This window comes from Bactrocera latifrons, unplaced genomic scaffold (assembly GCF_001853355.1).
Source record: "Bactrocera latifrons isolate USDA-ARS-PBARC rearing strain unplaced genomic scaffold, ASM185335v1 scaffold_154, whole genome shotgun sequence".
Classification (NCBI taxonomy): Eukaryota; Metazoa; Arthropoda; class Insecta; order Diptera; family Tephritidae; genus Bactrocera; species Bactrocera latifrons.
This window is the reverse complement of record NW_017535008.1, coordinates 487,044-495,823: the sequence shown is the minus strand read 5'-3', so window position 1 is coordinate 495,823 and position 8,780 is coordinate 487,044. Positions and strand designations below refer to the sequence as shown.

At 34.3% G+C, this 8,780-nt stretch overlaps 1 protein-coding gene across 1 annotated transcript in view; it reads left to right on the top strand.

Moving 5' to 3' along the window:
- Positions 1–3,610: 3,610 nt before the first annotated feature.
- LOC108966017 (CTD kinase subunit alpha) overlaps positions 3,611–8,780 on the top strand; it is a 57,262-nt gene continuing 52,092 nt past the window's right edge. The window contains exon 1 of the mRNA XM_018928717.1: positions 3,611–4,343. The gene's annotated coding sequence lies outside the window, so the exon portion shown is untranslated. The remainder of the gene's footprint in view (positions 4,344–8,780) is intronic.

Below are 8,780 nucleotides of genomic sequence, written 5' to 3'. Positions count from 1 at the left end.
TTTTGTTGTAAATACATATGTATATATTTTTTTATTCAAATTTATCTTTTTTTAAATTTAACAATAGTTTCAAGCATTTATTTATTTTTTATTCCTCTCGTATTACGCTCAACTCCTACAATTCTTTTTCATTTGTATCTTTTGCAAGCAAACAAAAAAGCTTGTAGTTGCAAAATCAATTTGGTTTTGTTACCGGGCTTTTACTGATGGCATACGTACACATACACAGCTTCACTCTGCTGCTTTCACACACATACACTTAATTGCATTGTCGCTCATTTTTTCGCTCGCACACATGCTTCTCATTGCATATTTTTAGGCTTCATTGCAAACGTTGACAAAAGTCAATCTTGCTCAGGAAATTGTTGAGGAAATTCGTATTTCCAGAAGAAGTCCAATGAAAATAAGTAGTAAAGAATTGTAAAAGCGATGAAATGTATTGAAAATTGCATAGTGATGTGTTTTTGCCAAAATGCGCATAATTGAATTCAACACACGTTACTCATACGCTTTGGTGTACCTCAATGTCGAAGTAAAAATAAATTCTAAAGCAGTTAAAAATTCTTAAACTGTAAAATAAATTTTAAAAACACTTAATTAATTGATAAAGTTCATCAATTATCGAAAATTCCATAAATAACTGAAATACTTCAATATATTTTATTTATATAGCACATACCATTAATATGGGTATTTATGCTTATCAAAAATCTGCACCTGCCTTATCACAAATCTCACCTTTACATATTTTGCATCGAGTTTTTCATTCATAAATTTCCATTCATAGCAAAACCAAACAAAAAGTAATTTAAAAATTTCGCAACAACCCACAAAAAACGAAGTCAATGACTGATTGGTATATAGGCTGACTTGAAATTGGGCATAGCGTTGCGGCATCTAAACTTGCATGCCCACAACTAGGCTAACAACAGGTTTAGGAAAGCAATAGGCAGCATTTACTACGTCACAGTTAATTCTCTCTTTTGTGAAGTAAGCACCTTTATTGTTGGCGCCGGCTTTTAGCGCATGCCTTGGAGTGTTATCTTAGCAGCAAATGAGTCAGTCAACAAACAGTGCGTTTATTTAAAAGTGACTTCGTTGAGTTATTTACCTTTTTACTCTCTCTCTCTCTCGCTGAGCATAAACGATCAGTGTACACTCTCTTGTGGTGCTTTTGGCCTCATTGCCTTGCACCGCTTATCTTTTGCTGGCGTTGCTGGTTTATTGATACAGATTTCATATCTTTGCCATAAACTCTGCAGGAATTCGAAAAAGCAACAATAATAAACCTACAAAATTAAATTATTTCATATTTTTTATTTTTTCGAATATCGCTGGCCATCTAACACGCCGTTATTTGTCTTTCCATCGGAAATGCACATAAAGGTGCGTTTGCATGGCGCAAGGCGACAATTTGCCGCAGTGCGTTTCGCTGATGTGTGAAATCCCGTAGTGTTTTTACGAGTTTTGCTTTGATTTCGAATTCTAATTAAGCATTGCTATTGCTGATGGCGCTTGGCTTCTTAGTTGTAGAGTCAGTTAGAGTTATTGAGTACTTGAGAATAGGCTATCGGCAAAAACCAAAGAACTAGAAATACCAAGTTGTCAGACATGAGCCGGATTACGTGACATTTGGGTTTAAATTAAATGAATTGGTTAAAACAGGAATTATTGTTTTGTAATTTTTTTTTTATTAATTTTCCAAACTTTTATCATTTTTTAGTCTTTATATTTGTTTAGTTTTTACATATTTATGTTTTTTTGTTAAATATTTATTATATACGTATGTATGTATGTATGCCATTAATTTTTTTTTCAATTTTATTTATTTATATACATACATATGTATGTATTATGTTATTATTTCCATTTCTTCAGTTCAGTTTCTGTTAATTTTTTTAAATTTCTATCGTTTTCTTGGTTATATAATGTATTTATTTTGTTAACAATATTTTTATAATTTGTTTTTAAATATTTTTTTTTTTTATTTTTTTATAAGTATTATTTTTAATTTTTTTATTGCATAATACTGTTGTGTCCAATATGGAAACACTGCAGTACAATTTTCGTCTTCCATTCTATCGCATTTTTTTGTATTTCTGATACGCGAGTGTTTGCTCTCTGACCCTTTTGACTTTTTCATCGCTCTCTGCCTTTCGCATGCATAATTTTGTGTGTTTTAATGTTGTCAATGCCCTACCATACTGGAATAATTCCATGTATTAATTTTTCATGTAGGAGACCGGAAATATTTTTTACATTCGTTACATTTCATTAAACACAAATAAGAAAAAGCTGACAACCGTACGTTAGCTTCTTACAATTTCCAGCTGCTTATTGAATGTACGCTTACAACATATTTTGAGGAAATTTTTGTTTTTGACATTTTTTACATATATTTATAATAATTTTTGTTTATTAATTCTTTTTTAAATATTTATTATTTATATTATTCTCCCCTTTTTTTGAAAACTTTATATTAGTTTTTTATTTATTTGTAGTTAAAAATTTTAGTTTTTAATTTTTTTTTATATATAAAGTTTCGTTTTTTTTAATTAATGTATTAACAACTTTTCCTTTTATGAGCACTGCGACGAGTTTTGACCTAAGCAAGCTAAATTTCACGACCCCTAACTATATACTTTACGAAATTGCCAAGACAGCAGTTATTTATTGTTTTTGTTGTTCCTAATGTAGAGCTCATCAATACCTTCGAAAAGCAATATACGAGCATACATACATACATACATATAAAAATTTTGTATGTATGTAGCACTTATGCTTTGCGTGCTCTGCGTTAAAACTCGCACCGTCACGAGGTGAGCCGCACTCACGAAGTTGAGCAGTTACTCGCTGACAGAGTTGTCAGACTGTCAAGTTTTCGATATTCATTACAATAATGTCGAAAACTGTTAAATCCAACTAGTATGTATAAAATTTCTAAAATTAAAGTGAGGTTATGAGCGATAAAGCTGTATGGGGTTTTAAGCTTTCAAACAGAAAAATTTCCACTGTTACCTTTCCACATCTTTTGAAAAATTGTATACAACTTCCAACTTAACATTTTACGTTGAAAAAGTGCGGTTATGAGCTATAAATAAAAAAGCAAAGTAGTCAGTATATGTAATCCAATGCTATAACAGCAAGTGTACAGCTTTGAAGCTTTTTAAGTATTTATGCCGAAATTTTGGCAAAAGTCAACTTTTACACACTTTTTTTCATATAAATTAATTTAAAAAAAAATCCAAAATCTTGCACAAAAAATGCCCCAGTAAAGTTCCTCGTACTCATTTCCAAATTAGACTCAAAGTAGCACGAAAATCTGGCAACACTGCGTGTCAACTTCTGCCAACCGCGATCGTTGTGATCTTCACTTTCCCCCACTTCCACGGCAACTTGTTATCCAGCACACCGAAACAACAACAACAAACACGAAGCACACAGCAAATTCCTTCATGCTGCTTTTCTAGTTTGTGCTGTTGTTGTTGTTTTTTGCTTTTGTAGCTGTTGGCGCTGGTGTGCTATCGATTTTGCGTCCATCCGCCAACAACACCATCGCCCGCATCAGTTGCGCTCGTCACCGCTCCAACACACACTTTACGGTTTAGTTTACTTGTAGACGAGCTACGAAGCAGTCAGAGTGTGCAGTGGTGTATTTTCGTGTTTCTACCAACGCGTTAGTGTGTGAATTCGGTTAATTAAAAACGCCAACCAAAGTATAGCAGAACAAGCTGTGCACGCATTCGTATTTTACGAAAACAACAACAATAACAAAAATATATAATAACTAGAGCAATACGTCCCCGTCGCCGTCCGTGCTCCGATCGGTGGTAGCGGTCTCGATTTCGTCAGCGATTTCGCGTTTTCGGTTTCGATGTTTTCTCAGCAGTGAATTCAAATTCGTTTTACTCAATTTAAAAATCTAAATCAATGGGTCATTTTGCAAATACAACAACAAGCATTTCAACTTTCTGCCATTAGATCGATTGTCAAAAAATCGAATAGTTTTTGAGTCGCCCCGATCTTCGTAAACATTACGAAAACGGATCTAAAGCATCAACGTCGTCGCATTCACGATCATCGATGTGTCTGTTCCAGTAAAATTCAAAATTGCATAAGCAAAATTTTTCTACATTCAAATACAACCACGTACACACAACAACGTCGTCCGCATTTGAAATTCCATCAAAAGCGAAAAAAGCGAAGGAAGAAAAAGTGAAAAGTGCGGCCGAGAAAAATATAGTAGATACGTGAAAATTTGTACGTTTCCAAACGACGACGAATAGTAGCAGCACATTTGTTGCGCTATTTTGGGAAATTTTTTAAGCATTTAGATGTTTTGGGTAATTAGGACACGAAAAATATTAAATTTTTGCATCAGAAAAACGAAATCGATATGAAAAAAATATATCACTTAATAAAAAGTTCAATGAAAACGAACAGTAAAGAAATTTGAATTTGAAAAATAAAAAAAAGATAAATCAAGAGCTCTAAATTCTGAAAATCAAATTTAAAAAAAATGTTCTAATGCATTTTAAAAAATTTCTAAAAATTCGAAAAGTTTGCATTTTGCCAAAAAAGCTGAATATTTATTGTACTTTTCAAAAAAGTAGAAAAAAATTTAATTAAAAAAAAAAAATTCGAATATATGTATGTATGTAGTTTGAAAAATTTCCAAAATTACGAAGAGAAATTTGCGTTTTGCAAAAAAAAAGAGCTTAATATTTTTTGTACTTTTCCAAAAAGTAGATATAAATTTAATTTTCAAAAACAAAATTCCATTACATTTTGCATAATTCCTTAAAATTCGAAAAGAAATTTGTTTTTTTTTGCAAAAAATTTGCTAGCTCCTCAGCGTTCCTCGCTTTCACACAGTCGCAGCTGCGCAGCAGTTGGCGCAGAAGCTCAATGACAAAAAGTTCGCAAATACTCAACTTAACCTATTTTTGATTCGCACAAAAAGAGCAATTTTTTTATAAAGTGTATGTTGTTGTTTATGTACTTGTTTTTGTAATCGAACACTTGAATAACACGCGCCAATCAAATTTTAATTGAATTAAAGAGCAAAAGCTGCCGCCACATGCAGCTGCTGCTATACGCCTCCAACAAGCATCGGTCGCGCCCACCTACCCGCTCACCATTTTGAAACAGTCGTGCTTCCACTTTAGCGATACGACTTCCTCTCCATAGACTATAGCAGCACTCTCTAATATGACTCTTCATTTTATTGAATTTGCATTTCGCGTTTTTAATTTTTCGTAATGCATGGAATTATTCATATAAACATGTTAGATTAAGAAAAAACTGAAATGAATTCGTAAAAGTTGTCAGAACGTGTCTTAATCAGTAAATATCCATATTTATCGATGCTACTCTACTGACAGTTATCGATTTTCGATATTTAGTTGTGAATTTTTTTATACAATGAACGCTATTAATTTGCTGAAGTTGTAAAAATATTATATGATTCCATAAAAATGCGTTAACTGTTAATTAGTGTTGTATTCACAAATTTAATTGCTGCATTTTATGTGTTTTTTTTTTTTGGCAATGATTTTGACGCATTTGCATAGTCGCATAAGAGTTATTAACCTCCTTCGCTGCTGTCACGAGCCATTTCAAATTTGAAGTGCTGATATGCACTCTAACAAAATGTCAACAACAAAAGCAAAAACCAAATTTTATCAATGGAAAATTTTCGCAACATTATGACCTGCTCACGCTTCTCTTCAACCACAGTTTACGGGGCGCTCTAGCCATTTTTGCGAATTTGAACCGGTTTCTTTCTATTTATTTATTTCGGTTTTTTGCCATGTCGAAATGGGTCTTTTTCATGCTGCTGCCATTTATACCAGTTCGTTGATTTTTACCCATATGTATGTATGCTTGAATTTTGGCCAATAAGTCTAGTGACTGGCAGTAAGCTGGACAGCCTCTTCTTGCATTTCTCCACATTAAAAGCATACATAATACATATAGTACGTACTTCATATATTCTCCGGTGACCACGCTTAACGAACGTCGTCCGTCATACGTCGTGGGCTTGTTTGCTAGCTTAGCAAGTCTATGTAGGCTGGCTTAGTTTTATGTATATGTAGGTTTAAAGCGCATCTCTACGCCTGCTCTTTGATTTACTTATCGGTTTGAGCGTAATTTATAGCTCATTCATCTGAATTTCTCGGCTGCATTATTTTCCACATTCGTATGCCTACATTCATAAATGGAGGTGTGAAGTTATGTATTATGTTTCATACTATTTCGTTTGCTATACTCGGCCTCTTTTAGAGCGTATTCCTCGTTTTCAAAGTATTGAAGGAAGGCAAAGATGGCCTACGAGCTCACTTACGCGGTTTTAGCTTCCGCGAGAGACTAGTGGCAGCTCACATTTCTGTCTACCTTATTATTCTTTGGTTGAACACCTAAGAAGTTTCTGGAAATGATTTTGCAGTCGTTGACACGTTTGCTTAAACTATTAGCAAGTGCTTGTACTTAGCGACTTTAATTCGTTTGGTAAATTAATAAATTCCTCACAAGACAGGACAATATATGTAGACTATCTTAATGATGTACAGATTTTTGAAAACCTACGTTTCTTTCCTGTCTGTAATTTTCTGTGAAAGGTGATAGCTACCAGCCGGTTTTGATGTACTATATGTAAGTGTTGACTTAAATGTTGATAGGGTTGTATTAGCCATATAAATAAATAAACAACCCATAACTCCTCTGAGTAAAAAAGTAATCAAAGATTACATGTGCACAAGAGTTTTGGTTAGATTTTCGGATTGATATCACCGGTAGTTCGGTTAGATTTCCGGATTGATTTAACCGGTAGTTCGCCTGTAGGGTTATTCCATAGCTCAGGCAACGCAAGGTTATTCTCCATACAGAAATAGCGTAGCTCGTTTAAAAACTATTGGAGTATGTAGTTACATTCCGCAGCATCCGCCGCCCACACACCTACCAACGATCAAACCACCCTCTTATTGTGGAGAGATTTCGGCTTCACTATTACTCAGACGAGCGACGTCACTACTTATTCTTTCACAATTCTCCCTTCTTGTCACTTTTTTTACGGCTTTGCGGATCACTCAGCCGCATTCCTCAGTCAGGCAGTCGGCGTTTATTTTAGTACCAAAATGTATGCGCACATTATACTTACATCATGGCTATGTACACATTTCGGTGCGTGCTGGTGGCTTTTTTCGTTGTATTTGTATGTGAACGCGGGTATATAATTTCTGGCATTAACTTACGGCGGCATTGGCTATGTGCTCATTCCCAAAATACTTACATTATTAGTAATCTTTCTCACTATATATACCTTATACATTTCGAAATTATATACATATGCTCTATATAAGTACAGTGTTGGAAAAAATAATAGAAACGGGTTGTTTACATATAATAAATCTATTATATCAATACTTGTTAAAAATATTTCTTGAAATGGCCCACCCTGCACAAATAGCTGTTAACAGTTACTGTTTTGCAAACCCGTTYTATTYCGCTAGTTTGTCTTATTTTGCCTTTATATGCGAGAGAGTGAACAAGTGAATAGTAGCGCTTGGAAAAAATAATAGAAACAAAACGTGTTTGTTAATATTTCTGCTTTTTAAAAGGTAAAAAATTTGTTTTTGATGCTTCTARTTGTGTTTTAAAATAATGTAAAATGAATTAAATTTATACTATAGGTTATTTTGTCATAAAAACTAATAAAATGGGCCGAGCCAAACACTGCACGGAAGAGGAGAAGAATGTAATAATTAACTTGAGAAAAAAAGGAAACTCAATGAGTAAAATAGCAGATAKGGTTAAATGCTCCAAGAAGAAGGTGTTCACTGCCCTTCATAGTGTAAAAAAGCCTGAAACACGAGGTAGAAAACGAAAAATGACTGCTGCGGATGACAGGCGTTTAATTCGCCATTGCAAAGYTAAYCCTTTTCTGTCCTCTGGAGAACTGCAGGTGCAATTGAGTTTAAATGTATCAACCCGAACCATTAGGTACAGGTTGGCAGATGCCAAACTTCCTGCCAGAACACCTAGAAAAGTACCCTTGCTGAGCCTTAAAAACAAAAACAATAGGCTTGCTTTTGCCAGAAAACATYTTTTCCGTCAAAATTGRAAAAATGTGTTGTGGTCTGATGAGACAAAAATTAATATGTTTGGATCAGATGGAAAACAATATGTAAGACGTCCTACAAACACAGCATTTGATCCAAAATACACTAGAAAGACGGTTAAGCACAGCGGGGGTTCCATTATGGTGTGGGGTTGCTTCTCAGAGGACGGCGWTGGTCCAATATTTTGGATAAAGAACAAAATGTGCGCAGTTGACTATGTTAACATATTGCAKACAATAATGCTTCCCTATGCTAAAGAGGAAATACCAATAAGGTGGGAGTTTATGCAGGATAATGATCCTAAACATGCGTCGAAACTGGTAAAGCAGTGGTTTAAGAAAGAAAGGGTGCAAGTWATGGAGTGGCCGTCGCAATCGCCAGACCTAAACCCCATTGAACACCTTTGSGMAGACCTAAAGAAGAGAATCGGACCTTTTAAAGCCAGCAATAAGGACGAATTGTGGGCCCAGATTCAAAAATCGTGGAATTCAATTCCAAAAAGCGTTTGCTCAAATTTGGTTCATTCGATGCACCGAAGATGCGAAGAGGTAATGAGGCAAGGCGGCGGTTCAACAAGATATTGAAACAATAATATTTTTGTAAGAAGTTTGGGCCAAACTTTAATTTATGAAGAAATTATATTATGTTTCTATTTTTTTT